Source organism: Anser cygnoides, chromosome 8 (assembly GCF_040182565.1).
Source record: "Anser cygnoides isolate HZ-2024a breed goose chromosome 8, Taihu_goose_T2T_genome, whole genome shotgun sequence".
Classification (NCBI taxonomy): Eukaryota; Metazoa; Chordata; class Aves; order Anseriformes; family Anatidae; genus Anser; species Anser cygnoides.
Genome location: NC_089880.1, coordinates 5,964,082 through 5,980,854, shown reverse-complemented (window position 1 = coordinate 5,980,854; position 16,773 = coordinate 5,964,082). Strand labels below are relative to the sequence as shown.

Below are 16,773 nucleotides of genomic sequence, written 5' to 3'. Positions count from 1 at the left end.
GTAATATAGGAAGGTCAGCTGCCAAAAGGAAAGGAAGTCCTAGTGGGTTGGTGGTGAGGAAATATTTCTCATTATTCAATGAACTGAATTTTAAGTTCCTATAGAATTTTATCAGAAAGAAGGGGCAGAGAAAGCACAGGAACTGGTCACCTGAGTCAACATCAGGCTTCTACTTTCATGGTTTATTTTTTTTTTTGGAGTCTTCCTTCTTAGGAGAGTTTACTGATGAAGAGAGAGTAACTGTTTCTTTGTACCTGCAGCCAAAGAGTATTTTGTTTGTTTGTGCTTATGTCTGGATCTCCCTTCTGGCCATGAACCTTTCTTTGACTGCGTAGGTGGGTACAGGGGGGAATTACATACTGGAGAACACCCGCTTGCTCCCACTTGCACTGCAGCTTAATAGAAAACCTGATGTCTTACTTGTGTAGTTCTCAATATGAATCTACCCTCGTCTGTTTCTTTGACTTCTGGCTGTGTGTGATGACTTCTGTAATAAGGAGGAATGGCTAAAAATCAATGGAAAGCTGTTTTAAAACTTTCACGCATGAATTGGTATGTGTGCTTGGCATAGATTCTCAAATGCAGTCAAAGGAAATTAATGGCAAGAAAGGATGCTGGCAAGGAAGAGGTGCCTCGAAGAAGTTTGGATTAGATGCTAATAGGTAAAAATACCTTTTTAAACAGTATAGGAGGTGACTAAGATTTTTTTTTTTGTTCTCTCTTTTAAAGAAGTTTTTGTTTTCTGTCTGTATTTTGCAAATCCTGGAAAAACAATGTAATGCCAAACATGTTTAGACTTTCGGGATGTTGAGGAGGAAGCTGGTAGCCAACCATGTGCATTTTATCAGTTAGCTGGTTCCTAAAATCTGAGGTCTACATAGGAAAGCAGCTTTGCTTTTTAGGCTTTGGTGGACAAATTTTGTTATTCTTAAAAAACCTGCTGCTTAAGTTTGTCATTTAAAAAATCTTTTATGATCCAGTAAGTTCTTTCCAGGTTTCTTTCATTTGTGAAATGTCCCTATGATAATGCAGAAAAAAATGATTTGTCAAATTACTAACTGCATATGACATGATCTATGTATGCTCATATAAACACACGTGGAATGTGAAGGTTTAGTCCAGGTGAGTATTTGTAGAAATTACATTTCAGGCTCTTACCCAGGCCTTTTTTTTTTTTTAAAAAAAAAAAAAAGACTTGCAACAAGCTGGCTGAATTTCATCTGTGGGTTTGGTGAGGAAAGGTAAATTTTAGCAATGAATGGAGGGAAAGTTTGACTGGTGAGGAAAAGAAAGGAAGAGAAAACGTAAAAGAAAAATATGAAGAGGGTGAAGAAACAGACACATAGCTAGGACTACTCGCCACCTGATAAGAAGAACCTCTTAGTGTGCTTATTGGCACTTAACGAGGATTAAAACATCTTTAAATTATTGCATGGGGGAAGGCATTTCAGCATGTAGTAAGAAGTTTTTGAAGCTGGAGTATTGTTGGTATAGCCCTTCATCATTTGCTGCCAAAATGAAATGGCTGTTGGGTCACGTACCCTGCAGCTCCTGGAGCTAGCAGGGGTTTGAGGAGGTGTGTGACAGACCCAAGCCATGTCCCGGTACGCTCCATGTTCGTGCTTGTGAGAAGGAGCAGGAGAAAACCAGCAGTGAGTGTCCACGGGTGCCAACAGCTCTCCTCCCTGTAGGGATTGCTCTGATATGTTATAGGAAGAGGAAAATCTTTGAAATAAGAGGTGTGTTTTATTAGGCTAGGAGATATTATGGCTGTTTTGTACATGCTGAAGTTGATCTTGTGTCCCCTGGCTAATTTCCTATCTGTGCCCCTAGATACCAAAGTGAGTTAGCAATTTAGTCACTGTTGCTGCAATTCAACATTGCTAGTTAATGTATAATTTAATATTTGTTAAAATTATTCAAAGGAGGTTGAGAATGCAAATGTGTTTTAGGGTAGAAAAACGTATTTAAAAGTAGAAATCTAAGTTCCTATTTTTTTCTGTGCTCACTTGATGCCTGTGACCTCTTTCTTAAAACAGAGATTTCATCTGTAGGAGAAAAAAATATATATATTTTTTTCTTTTAAGAAATACGTCTTCATGCTGGATCCTTTCACTATGGGCCTTATGTCAAGTGTGGACACACTATGCAGTCTTCCCTTCTAGGGAAGTGCAAGTGCCACAGAAACATGGAAAGGAAATCCTGTTCTGCCGCTCCTATTCCAGAAGGTGGAGGAGGACAGTCTCATTGCCGCGATCCTTCTGCACCACGCGTGCCCACAGGCTTTCCATAGCTGAAAGACAGCCCGGCTCAGTGTGAGGAACGGCAGGGTTATTTGATAGGATGGCCGGGTACTTATTCACACACTGCAGAACTTTTTGAGAGCAAGGGAAGTAGCATCAGCTTCCCTCTTTTCCTCTCTGTATGCACGAAAATGCGGGTCACGTTGGCAGCATTACCTAAAGCTGGCCTGTGACAGATAGCTCTTCCCTGTTACAGTGCACAAAGCAGGCTAATGATGTAGCCTAGCATGTCACCGTGAACTGGCAGATGCTGGGATGATAAATGGAGCTGCTGTGGCCAGGTCTTTCCTTTTCCTCTCTGTGCATAAGCTGTGAGTGCACGTGGAGCTGGTGCGTGATTTCCTGTCCTTCCTCACTGCTGGCGATTCCTCGTCGCAAGCCCTGGCTTCCAAGTGCAGCTGCAAGTAAGGCAAAAAAGAATGAGTGCAGTGGATAAGCAGACCTGTGCCATGAGACCAAAGGGCTCCTTGCTTTGAGAATCTTTTCCAAGCAGGACGTGCCAGGGAGATGCATAAAGGTACTGCTAATTTGCTGTATTTGGGGAAAAAGCATTGGCTGGAGAGCAGTACTGACAGTAAATGTATTTTCAACTTACAGTCCTAGTACTTTATTTTTAAGCTCCAATATGGGCTTTTTCCCAAATCCCTAGTTATATAGTTCAAAGAGATGAAGCTATTGGATTATTGTCTCTTTCCTGTCAAGAAGCCTGCAAAACTCCTTCTAGAGTCTGGGTACAGAGGCTATTGAATAGATTCATTCTGTGGCATGTTTTGCAGCATATGTGTACAGTTTAGGGGAATTTTAATTAGTGGAAACTAAATTTAAGACTGAAGGTCTTGTCAGGGGTAGAAAAATAACCTAATTTGTACGTAGCACTTTATTCAATTAGCTTTCCAGAGGATTTTTAATTTTTTTTAACATTTCTTCATTCCAGTTATCTAATTGTTCTTAATTTTACAAAAAACAACAACAACAACAACAAAAACAAACAAAAAACACAAACAACCCCCCCCCCCCCCCCCCAACATAACGAACAAAGCCAAACAATGGGGCTATGCATGGAACCATTCTATCCTTTACCGTAGTTTCTTATGCAGTTAAGGAAACAGAAAACAATACAGAGATTTGTGCATTAGTGTCATCAGTCATTGATCAGTTTTTCTTTGAACTAGTTACTGTACAAACATACAGCAAGATGACAGTCCTATTTTGAAATACTCATAACCTCTCCACAGGTTTAACAAATATATCAACAAATAACACACATGCAATTCATAAAGAATCTACCGTTTCAGTTTGTTTTGCTCTCAGAAACAAAACTTATTCCTACAGCCTGTCTAAAAAGGAACAAAGTGCGCCAGACATTTGCAATGCTCAGTGTATCCATGCCTAATCCATGGGGTTCTTTATAGCTAATGAGTCTTGTATTTTTAAAATTTTTTTTTGGACAAATCCAGTAATCCTTAACTGAGCAAAATCCCTTGTAAATTTGTTATGTTCTGTGTAAGAGAAGATTGGATAGCAACCAAATGTGAAGATGAGACTTGTAAAATGTTTTATTTCAAGAATCCATGGAGACTGCTTATATTGCTACCAGCATCAGCTAATCACAAGCTTTGAGTGAGGCTCGAAGGGAGATTCTGAGGCTAGTACTAAATCAGTCATACTGGCAAAAATGCTTCTAGCTACACAGGCTATTAAAGGAAAATTATTAAATCCAGAGCCATGGAACAGGAGGTGTTTAGAGCTTTGATATGCCACTTTACAAGCAACTTCCTGGATTTACTAGGCTTCCAAACTTGCAGTGAGTTTAATTAAAGATGATAGGTTGGGAAGGAAGTCAGAAAATGCAGGAGAGAGAAAATAGTTTTACTTACTCATTTGCTGTACAATTTCTTTTCAATTTCTTCTTCCTTCAAAGTAGCCTTACCAGAACCCCTTTGTAGATAACATTTTCTGTGGATAAACCAATGACAGATCAGACTCTGCATTAGCTACAGAAAAAACTTAGTGCTACTGTTACGGCTAAAGAGTGACCCAAAAAATATGAAACTATTTTTTTTTTTCCCCCTCATAACTTATCTTCCATGACAATGTATGAGGAAGATAGAAAAACTTTTGATGGTTGTTTTCTTTTAAAATTTAAAAGTCTCCCATTGGGAACACATTGGAAATTCGTCTGTCTCCAGAGTTTAAACAAGAAAGATGATTAATCTTTTTTTTTTCCCCTTCTTAAAAAAAACAAAACAAAACAACAGAAAAAAAACCTTCAAAAACACTTGATTTTTGGCTAAAGGACTGTTGAATAAAAGTCCGAGCACTTTCAACTACTTCGACACAATTTTGAAATTCTAACTAATCTTATGTTATATTGGATGCTGTAATTTGACCACCTCTCTCGAGCTACCTGGTGAGAAACAGAACAGAGAAAAATAATCTTCCTGATATAAAAGATATAGCTGTCCCATCACACAGCTTCATCCATTTTATCTTCCAGAGTAGCTGTAGAAAGGAGAACCGCTTTAAAACCAGAAGAATTTAATATGTCTCTGTACTTTTTGCAGGTTTTTCTTGAAGCCCAATACACATCTTCAGTAAATTCTTCATTCCATGTTGTTTTGGGTAACCATCTGCTTATCTGATAAACTGTTATGATTTTGGAATAATGCCACCTATTTCTTTAGGGTTGTAATTCAAATTTGTAAAGTGATGTTAGAGGTCAGAATCATACTTGACTTCTGGGTATGCATGTTTGGGAGTTCTCAGAAAGGTCTCTAAACCATGTTTACTGGATATGCGTGGATGTTGTTTTTATTCCTGCTAGAATACATTACATATTTAAATACTATTTTGCAAATTGCCCCATTCTCTGTTATAAACAACAGTGTTAAAGCTTGGAAAACTCAATAGCAGCCTAGCCTTAGTCAGAAGGATCTGTCTGATTTTGATTTGTTCTGAAGTGATGCCAGTACAAAGTCTTCATAAATATTTTTTTTCTATTGCAGTATAGAAATATTTATACTAGTACAGTGCTGAGTATGGGTGCAACTAAACCAGTCTAAGAATGCCTTCGGCAGTATTTTTTGCTTCCTGGGTGAACACAACTATTGTAGCCATGTTTTCATTTGGTTTTTCTTCCAGACTAAGCAGGATGGTATGGCTTAAACGAGCTCTTGGAAACTGCATGAACTACAGTGGGCTGCTTCTGTTATTGCCTATGATAATAATTTTGTGGCTTTTATGGTTTCACTCAGAATTTTTCCTTCCATCTCAGCTCAAAAAGTCAATGAGCTGTATGTATTTTGGTATACAGTGAGTATGAAAAAAAATAGGGGAGGAGAATAGAAGAATAGTAATATGTCCTCTGGCATCTTCTTTGTAAGAGCATCCATCCAAATATCCATGGCATAGGAGAACATTTTCAGCTTATTCTTGATGCATGCAAGAAGTAACATTGCTCTTGTGTGTTAGTGCTTTTTAGGCATTTCTCTGAGCCTAAATTTGGGGACCTGTTAAAATGAAGGATGTCTGTGGGTTTCAGAATTAGTTTTTCTGCTTGCTTTTTCCATATTGGAATGGAAGAAAAATACAAATCATTGCCTGAATTCACCAAAGGGCAACTTTTATATGCCTGACTTGTAGCAGGTGCAATCCAAGAATGTTATTAAGTGGGGCATCTTGGAGAGACAGGCAAAACAATGCCAAAATACCTAATCCCAACACGGATTAGGTAATGTGAAGCTCCTGGAGAACTTGAAAGTCAAAGGAACATTTCTATGTTTTACGTATCTTTAGATTGAGGCAGATTTTCAAAATTGCATTTTAGGATGGAAGTGCCTAATTAACGTGTCCACTGTGGGCATGCATCTCTTTTCTTTCAATCCAATGTGATACAAACAATGACAAAAGTGGCCTTCATCCTAGTGACTTTATAAATCTAACGGTGGGACAAGAAACAACAGATGGCATCAGGCAGGTGGCTTAGTAAAAGTGAAGTGCGGAGGAACATTTGTGTTGCAGAAGGCCATCCTAAGAAAAGGCATTTTTGTGTTCAGTATCTTTGGTTTATGTAAACTTTCATACTTCCATGTTCTCCTTTCAGGAAATGTTAATACTTCATGCAATTACTTACAGATGCCGTCTTATTTCAAACACTTTGTTTCTCCAGAATGCTTTATAAAAGAAAGCAGTGCTGTACTCATTTCAAAACCCTGCTTCTGCCTCCTCAGCCCTACCTTCCTCTCCCCATCCTGATGAAAGCGTTAATGTATCTCACTGAATGTTACTTACGTAGTAATTGATCTTCACAACTCTGAGCCCCCTTTCTGATAGCAACCGTATTCAGGGCCATTGTGAAACCTTTTTGACCTGATTATGTGACTCCAATCAGCCATGCACTGAGCTGCCCAAAAGACTGACTGATGGAGACGCTGCGGTTTGGAGCTCAATTCCCTTGCCGCAGGCAGTGGCTACACACAGGCAGGCAGAGGTGTGTTTGACCCTTCATTATGAATTTGGGTTATTTCTTATTTTTCTCTTTCAACTTTCATTTTTCTGTTTGAGATGGTGTATGTTCCCAAATGCTTTTTATATTCAGGACAAGTTCTTGCTGTGATCATCTTACTCTGAATGAGACTTCAGTAGCAGCTATAGCTTTTTATACCTTAAATGTGAATTTCAGCGTTGGCTAAGCGAGAAATTAATTCTGACCTGCCTTCTGTACCAAACCTGCCAAATGAATGGCAATTAACTCTGGACTATTAAACCCCAAAAGCTTCTCTGCAGCTTCTGGGAGCTGACCTGGAACTTCCTTTACAAAAGCAAATCAGAAGCTGCAGATTTTTATTTATTTATTTATGGTGAGAGGAGAGGGAAAGAATACAAATGTTTTAATATCCTGTCTTCTGGTTCATTTTCAACTTTGATAGGTTCCTGGCAGGAGGAATTGCCCCCGTCTCTAGGCCCAAGGCAGAGCATGGTATTTGTTGCTGCTTCTCTTTGGCAGTCCCAGTACCGAGAGATTTTCGAGGTCTTCCTAAAGACAGAGGTTAGCCAAACTGACGGGCTGTGGGTTGTTCCCCCTCCAGGCGTGTCTGACACTGCTAAGGTTTCGTAACCAAGGTATTCTTTTGCTGTGCTGGAACAGTTTGTTGTGTTTATTTCCTGCTTTTAATGTTATATGTGTATTTAAAAAAGCAAATAAGCAAATACTTTTTCATAGATAAATAAGTAGCAATTTACATAGACCCGGGACCTGTCGGTGGAGGTTCTTGCTGGGGTCTGCATCTCCATGGCTGTGCGCATCTTTTGCTGTAACTGGGCCTGATGACTGTGACTGTCTGGCACATGGCTCCTGTGATGGTTCTCTCCCTCCACCCATTTGTTTCTGCAGTCTTGGAAGTGTTGCTGTGGTATTCTCACTGCAACTGGAAATAATAATTCTTGCCTAGTGACCTAGGACTGAGTAGGTGCATCCTCTACAGACAGACAAATACAACGGTAGTATTTAACAGACACCACTATAAATGACTGGATCTATTAATTGAAGACACAAATGGGTAGAAAAAACATTTACTTCACAATTATCAGGTATTTAACATTACGATTTCCCAGCAAAGCAGAGGGAGCACTGTTTTTTGTTTGTTTGTGGGTTGTCTGTTTTTTGAGCAGTAACAATCTGAGTGTTATACAGTGAAATTTGCTAAGCCTTTTAAACAGAGATAGTCACTTTGTTCTGTGTGTACCAAACATTTGGTTTTCCCTACATAACACTCGTACACTGCAAACCCTTCTGTGTACAAGGTGAGATGGGCGTGCTGATTGAAAGGCTCATGATTGACTGAGCTGTAGCATTCCCGGGGCTTCAAGAAAGGTTTTTACTCGATGCTCTTTCCCACAGGAGTTCACATTTGCTGTTTTATCTCTGGGAGTGAGCTTAGTGACAGACGCACATGGAGAGCCGGGGAGAAATGCCATGGGAGCTGCTTAAGAGCATTCAGATGCAGAGATGGCATTTGATTCCCAGGCATCTTTGCTGCATCCACTTTATATGAAATCTAAATCAGGAAACCCTACAGGGTATCAGGAAAGCAGACCTCTGATCTGCATGCTCTCGCCATTAAAAATCAAGTCCTGCTTCTGAAACAATAAACAAATCTAAAGGTTATTGAATAACTTCCCTTCGTTTCAGTGGAGCCTGTGAAGTGGCAGCATAGCAGGTGCATGGACATACAGCTGTGGGCATTACATTGCGAGAGGCCTCTGACAACGCGTTAACGGGCTGCCTGACATACGTGGTGTAGCTGTTTCCATTTAATGTAGAAATTGTGTTAGCCTAATTCCTGCATGTTGTTCAATCAAAATTCTCTGGCTGTGTTTTAAACAGAGTACCACTCTTCGGAAACAGTTCCCAGTTCCCGTGTTACACTGTTAATCAAATACTCTGTAAGAGACAGCCAAGTTTGAACTACTTCTTTGCATTTTATTTTGTCTGCATTTATGCTAATTTATATTTATAAATATCTGTGGGTGGGTAATTGAAGCTCTGCAGTAATCCTTTTTCTTTCCCTGTATAGAGTCTGAAAAATCTAAAATACCTTAGGAGTAAGCATGCTAATATTATGTAGATACTTTGCCTTTCATTTAATGGAAAGGTAATTTTTTCTGATTCATTTGGTGCTGTGAAATTAAGAAAGTCACTGGAAATGAATGTAAAAGTAAATGACTAGATGGGAAAAAATGATAAAAAAAAAATATCTGCAGCTGTGAGATACGGTGCTCTATGATGTCAGAACTGTGAATTGCTGATGAAGTTTAAAGTAATTCCATTTCGCATGATATTTTTAAATTCTCATATAAAACAATTGATTTAAATGTAGAACCTTTGAAATACAAAGAATTAACCTCACCCTCCAGACATGATGCTTAAGGTTAAAAATAATAGAAACATAAATCTTGTGTAAGTCTTATTAAAAAAGAAATATCTGCACTATCTGAGTTGGATTTCTTTCAACCAAAAAGTCCTATTCTGAAATGCTACCGTTCTGACAGTGTGACAAATTGCTGGAACAAATGCTAAATAGTTAAATGGACAAGTGATGGATGGCCTCATAAGCCTTGCAGGGCAGCCTGTGTAAGATACTAATTGGTTCTGTGGAACTGGTTTTAGTCAATAAATTCACTTGAGAGATCTTTGCCTGTGTGTGTGTATGTGTTAGATATCTTTAAAGAAAGCAGTGCTGTAGGTGACAAACCGTTTGCAATGTATTAGGCCACCAACAACTTCATTTTGCCCTCTATACCATCTACCGTCTTTCAAGGATATAACCTACTCAAAATCTATTATTGATGCATTGCTGTCTCTCAAAGGCTTCTGAATTATGAGTTTATTTGGAAGCCTCCAGAATATTTTGATGCTAAGAAAAATGCCCTCATTAAGTTTTCCAGTGTTTGCAATTGCTCTTTTTTTTTTTTTTTCCCTGCAATAGATTCTATGACCATTGCTCACTTAGAGCAATGCTTTCTGCTGCAGATAGTCTAGATATTAAGGAACTCCCCTGGTGAAGGAAGTTGTCAGGGGGAGTACAGGCGATCAGACCTCACCCTTGGGACCAGTGCCAGCAAAGACCTGAGCAGCCTCTGCTGGGCCAGAGTTTGAGGGCGTGAGGGTTTTCAGGGCTCCAGGTTGGAAGGCAGGCCCCGGTTGCTCTCCAATTTGAAACCCCTGGGCTTTGCTGAGCTCTCATGGTTTGGCTGGGGGGTGGCAGTGTGTCTGTGCGCACTGCCGTCGTGGGCAGAGCTTGCAGCTCTGGGCTGGAGGTAAGAGCTGTAGGCTTTCGGTGGCTTCCCGCTCAGCATCCCGGCTGCTGCGAACACTGCGTGGACACCTGCTCAGCTACCGCCCTGCACAGCCCCCAGCAGGACCTGCTGCTCACGGTTGGTGCTGAGAAGAGCTGCCCTGAAGCACCTGCCTTTTAAGTCCTTAAGCCCTTTGCTGAATGTGGCCCCCAGTGATTTCAGTGGAAAAATGTGGAGACACCAGGTGTTGGCTTTGTTTTTGGTTTTGTTAAAAGCAGAAAAATCATCAATGCTAGGAAGACACTGTTTTCATTCATGCTTTAAAACAAACAAAAACACAAACTAAAACCACCTTATTAAGTGAGCCAAGGCAGGGGAGAAGGGTTGAGAAATGCTTTCCTAGTTTTTCTAGATAGCAATTTCCTGTTTAGTAAAATAGGATTGATTAATTCTGAAAACATCAGGACTTAGAAAGCTAATCTTTGAGATGAAGGTAAAATCAGAAATTAATTTAGCATTTAAATAACACTAAAGTTCAAGGAAAAATCAGGTCCATGTCTCAGCTCTATTGTGATCCCAGTTGTGCTGTAAAATAAAACTTATTTTTTGGGAAGGGACTGAAAATGGGTTATGTATTTCCGGTTGCTTTGCATTCTCTCTCATGCTCACATATATAAGATGTTTTATAATTAGAGACTGTACTTCAGCTGATGTATATTAAAAAAAAAAAAAAAGCCTAATAACATTTAGTAGCTACCTTAGCAGCAGTGTTGAAATAATTAGCAAAAATAAGGTATTTCTAGAATGGCCTGTAATAATAAAAAAAAAAAAAAAAAAAGGAGAATAAGAAGCACAGGTGACCTATACCAAGGCTGTCTGATATATCTGAGATTCAAGAAAACTTGCAGAGAACAAAACAACAAAACCTAGAGTACCTCCCTGATATATTTTATAGTTAAACCTATTAGTATACATATTTAAGGAGGGAGCTGGAAAGAAGATGTGGTGTATGGGGAGGATATGGACTCAGAGATGCATATGCTCCTTGTCAAGCTTGTGGGAGGAGGTCGATGTCATGGAAGACTTGCCGTGTCTGGCACGCAACCTGTCTCTGGCTCTCCACTACAGGAAAAACATAACTTGTCACTAAAAAAGGAAAATTCAGTTATGTAACAACAATACTAATAGCTTTTTCCTTAAATCCTAACATATTATTAGGTTTTATGCCAAAAAAAAAAAAGGTCCAATGAAAGCTTATATTGGAGCAATTATCTGTACATAGAAGGTAGGTTTCTTGTGCAAGTTAGCTGACTGAGGTGTACAATGAGTTGAACAGATTTGTAGATCATCAAACAAAAAGGGGCTGAATTATAAGAGTAAAGAGGTAGCCTGTTAGGAGAAACTTACTGTATTTGTAGCCAACTGCGAATTAGGGGATAAATACAATGTACGTTCTTCTTACATTTAATCAGACTCTGTGGCTCCAGAGCAAAGGCCCACGCGTCCCTCTGGAGCACATTTATAATGAATATTTTAGTTCATTAATACGAAGGATTGTGACTGTACACAAAACAGAACAAACAAACATTATGTGATCTCCAATACACTGATCTGTATTTATGCTCGTGTAAAAGCCTGAGGTAGACTCATTTAGGATATTGAGCCATAAAGTTTAACTACTGAATCAACCAAAGATGGTAGACTAGAAATCTTCTATGTAACTGAAATATTTTTTATAAAATCATTTAGCCTTTTTTGTTAAAGTTGATTTTGACCTTTGCACTAATTTTTGTGTTTTATATTCTAGAATGTAACACACTTTACTAGACATAACGTGCAATGAATCTTTGTCAACGTCAAATATCCACAATATGGCCCTTAAAATGCTCTTATAGGTAATCTGGCAATCTACAAGTGATGTTGTGCCAAGTGAAGAGACATTACAGCATAGAGTGAGTGGTCACCAGACTTTAAATAAATTTAATTCCTGTGAAGCAGACAGGATTAAGTACCAACATCCATTTGCTTGTAAATCAATGGGAGATGAAGGACTTGTGCTCATCTGGATGTGGGAAATCTCTCCTTTGAGTTTAGCTGTTGAACTTGGATATGGCAAGTGTAAGGTACATCATTTAGTGTAAAGAGCTTGTACTTACTATGTACGTGTAAAAGTCATGACGCAAATCCCAAACAGCTTTGAGTTTCTGCAGAATCCCACTAGTCACTTCAGAAACGAAGAATAAACTGGGACTTGAGTACTGATGATAAGGGAACTGCTCAAAAAGCTGCTCTCAGTTTCCAAAGTTTCTCAGCTAGTATAACTTGTACGTTTTTTAAATTAAGAGTTTACCTTCAAATAGCTTATGAAACACATAGGTGATGAGCTGATACGTTTGTCACACTTATAAACACATGGATTCCTACATATACAAAGTGTTGTATCACATCTGTGGGAGAGACTGCAGCTGCTCATAACTTTGACTAGAAGAAATTTGCTGACCTCCTGGGTTCGTTAACAGTTTAGACTTCTATTGCTTAACCTTTTAAAAAGATTTTGAAGAGTATATAAATGCATGTCTTTTCAGAAAACCTGAATGTGCAATGTTAGAAGAGAAAATGAAGAGATAGAAAGAATAAAACTACCAAAATGTCAAACTCAAAAGGACCTACTGAAATTCAGGACAAAATCCAGTTTCAGGTAAATTCTTAAGTTACCATCTGTTCTCTTCACAAGTATCTTTTATATACTATAAATATACTGTACAGTAACAGCTTCCCAGCTGTGAAGAGCCCATTTGCTTGACTGCTCTTTTAATTCCTCTATAAAAGTTTGGTTTTGAAGTTGGCCATCTGCCTAGATGGCAGTGTGATAGGCATTAATAAAATATATTATAAAGAATAAATTAAAACATCTGCTAAAATTAATAGGAAAAAATTATTCAGCATAGAAGGAAATACAATAGCATGGAGAAACTGAGTAGTCTGAATTGATAATCATAATTTTAAGATACGGAGATAATAAAGGGGGGCATCTGGGATCTGGTCCAGCAAGCCACTGTAACTATAAGCATGAGAGCAGCCCTGTTCTTAGCTTACTTGCACGTAAACCTAAAACTAAGCATGTTATTTGAAAGAACCAGACATCCAGAAACAGTTTTTACATTCTAGTACAGCTATATAGTTATCAAAGATTTATTTTACTGTTCAATATAATGCTTAACAGCTGCAGTTTTATTGGGCAGGTAAGAGGACCGTAGTTCCACCTTTGTTGCTGACATGTATGTTAGGGTACAGGCTAACACAGAATACAGTCATTGCTCCTGCCTCTCTGGCAAAAGGAGTTTGACTTAAACTAAGGGCAAAGAGAGCTAGGGAGATGGAGCGAAGTTAATCTTGCTAGTCATAGCTAGTAAAACATGGGACAGTGAGCACAAGGGACAACTTGGGAGGTTCAAGTCGGATATTAGGAAAAACTTCCTCACAACGAGGGTAGTACAGCACTAGGAGAGGTGGTTTGGGGAGGTTGTGGGATAATTCTTCATCCCTGGAAGTTTTGGGAGCTTGTTTAGGCATGTCTGGCCATGTCTGTTTTTCTTTTCTTTTTTTTTTTTTTTTTTTTTTTCATCCTCCTTCAAGTTAGAGGTTAGACTACAGGACCTCTAGAGGCATCTTCCAACCAACTTGTTTGCTCAGATCAAAGCTTGCTCTCTGCAGCAGAGATCAGAAGCAGGCACCTGGCAGCAGTGGTGGGGAAGAGGTGCATATTTGCCCCCGGTATTCCCCTATCATCTGGCAATAAGGGGTCAGACATTTCCCAAATGAAAGATGTTGTCTTTGTATTTATTTAATAATCATGAACAAATTTGTCTGATGCATTTCGTTACTTTTAACAAGTAGCTATTTCAACCGTGAGATATACTAAAATTGACCTTGTTTTAGAAAGTGTGTTGGTTTTAATATTTAATGAAGGGGTATTTCTGAGAAAAAATGTTATACATTTAATTACATTTTCCTGGTACACTGTCAGCTCTGTCTTACTGCTACATTGTGAGCAGGAAGGAGATGTTCAAATTCCTGTTTGAGTCAATCATATTAATTCTTCTGTGCTGTCCCTGGGTGGGACCTTTGTGCTCAGTCTCTTAAGGATGTTGGCTTGGGAAAAATGCTTTCACTTTCTTGATCAGCCATGTAATCCATGCGTCAGTAACTGAAGTAAAACCAGGTTGTCATTATATAATTCCTAGCATTAAAAATGAGCAGGTCTGATTCGGTCCCTGCCGAGGCTGAGCTGGGAGGTAAGAGTTTGCAGCATTTTCCCTGGTTGCTGAGTACTGCATTATCTGCGAGTCTCCTCATGTTCCACTTATTTTTTAAACTGGTCCTGGGTTTGTCCCTAGCATGCCTCAATACCTGAGTCTGTTAAATTATATTATTTTGGAAATCTTCTGTGATTACTGCCTAATCCCTTTGTGCACATCTCTTGGCCTTCTCCTGGAAACAAGGATTAACCTTCTGTGGCATTTTTGATCTAGCTAGCCATGGAATATGAATCACTTCTAATGCTGGTAAAGGGCTTTGTGAGCTGTGTGAAATCTGCCTTCTGAGATGCAAAGCACGACGATAAACTTCCTTTACTGTCGCAGAGAACCATCTGTGTTGTGGCCGGGAAGACATGCCCGTCTCGGTGTCATTGTCACTAGCAGCGATTTTCTTGGGCAGAACGTTTTCTGTTGTGTGCAGCACTGAAGGCTCAATAACACTCACTGATCAGCTGGATGCCCTCAGCAGCGGCTTGTCGTGCCGCTTGCTGATGGTGTCTGGTCAGGCTGCGCGCCCATCCTGGCCCGGTGGAGAGCCACTGGGGCCTGCGGAGCGTGGCGGCCGCCCTGGCTGTGAGCGCGGCCTTGCTCTTGGCTGGCTGCTGCTCACAGGCCGGATCCTGAGGTGTCGCGCCCAAGGGTGGCGCTGGGGCACCGGAGGAGTGTCTCCTGTGTATCAACTCAAAGAAGTGTGTGTCAGGCCTATAATTATCATCTGAAGGCCTCTTTCCGTTTGCTTTCATCTGGACATTTTCTTACCGCCCTTTGTTCCTTGAAAACAAGCAACGTCCTTTTGGGGTGAACAATTTCGTGTAGGAAGCATCAGTTGTCTATATTCAGTTTTATGCTCTCTCAGTTCCTTACGAAGGCATGCAGGAACTTGTCTCAGCACACAATTAGAAGCATACTTTAGGGAGTATCGTGTGTGTGTATATACACATATATAAATTTGTATTTATGTAACACATATAAAAATAAAAGCCAAAGTCCTTCGGTTTTTAGCAACCTGCTTATTAATTTGATATCATAAGGATGTAGGCTTGTAGAGAAGCCCTGATGAAGGCCAGGGATGGAGACAGATAAAAGAAAAAGAAGGCAGATATAACCAAGACAAAACTGATCCAGGAAGCCAAAGACTCATGATTAAATAGATAAGACTACTCTGAGAAGAATTTAGTTTGTATCTTCTTTTTTTTCTTTCTTTCTTTCCTGTTATGGATCATTTTTATAGTTATTTTTGGTGCGTGGGGAGTCTTTTACTTCAGGTAATACAAGTTTTGCTATCAGGGTATATTGCCATGGCACTCAGTACCACTGCACTAGTTAAGGGTCTGCGAGGAGTATTTCTGTTATAAATGTGGAAGATTACATCTCTGTCTTCTCATATTGCATCATCCTGAAACTTGAGAAGTTGTCACTGGAGAGGCAGTTATTTCTACCAAAACATTAAGAATATAAGTAATATTTCTAACCTATGCAGTGGCATAAGAATCTATGGATTTCGTAGAACAGAGGAGATTGGGGTTTTGGTTGTTTGATTGTTTGTTTTCTTTGTTTTGTCCCAACTATATAAGTTATATATCAATACCACAAAAAAGAAATTTTGCTTGCAGCTAGTTGAAAATTAGGTTTAATTGCATTTATAGTTGTCAGGGGTGAGGGAGAAGGAGTGACACAGTTGAAACCCTAAGAGAGCTGAGAAAAAAGCAGTGGGGCTGTCCAGAAAATACAACTCCATCCTGTGAAAGAGAGATGGTATTATTTTCAGTTTGCAGATTCTTGTTTTCAGGAGCAGCCTGTGCTGGAAGAAGAGCCTGTGTTTCCTAGCAGTGACTCACTGATTCTCATGAGCAACAGGGAGAGCGCGTGTGAGGTGAGCCAGGAGCGCCTGTTAGGATCTGGGCAGACGAGGCTATTAGCAGGCTGGAGCCTGAACATTTTGGAAGAGTGAGACAAAGACCAGGGAGCCCAGGGATGTTTGGAGGGGCAAAAGGAGCCTGGGGGCAGCGTGAAGGAATCTCTAGAGCTGTTTGATAATGTGTACCAGATTAGAGGAGTGTCTTGAATCATCCATGAAATGTGTGAAACAAGTGATATGAACAGTTTAACCAACTGAGAGGAAATGAACTGCAAACGCAAAATTAAGATTACCATTTCAGAATACTGTTTTATGTGAAGAAAGCTAAGTGGTGTTGTCACGGTTGGTAATTTTTAGTTATCATAACTTAGCTTTAGGAATGCTGCTTAATATAAATGGATGATCATATTTTCTTATTCAAAATCTTTAGGGTTTCTAAGGTGCATTAGTACACTCACCCAGGAAGGTGCCACAGATACTTAAAGGTTTTGATGTG

At 39.5% G+C, this 16,773-nt stretch overlaps 1 long non-coding RNA gene across 1 annotated transcript in view; it reads left to right on the top strand.

Annotated features, from left to right (window-relative positions):
• The window catches only part of LOC136791386 (uncharacterized), a 40,329-nt gene extending 24,843 nt beyond the window's left edge, over nt 1-15,486 (top strand). The window contains exon 3 of the long non-coding RNA XR_010833285.1: nt 12,686-15,486. This is a non-coding gene — a long non-coding RNA (uncharacterized lncRNA). The remainder of the gene's footprint in view (nt 1-12,685) is intronic.
• Nucleotides 15,487-16,773: the final 1,287 nt, after the last annotated feature.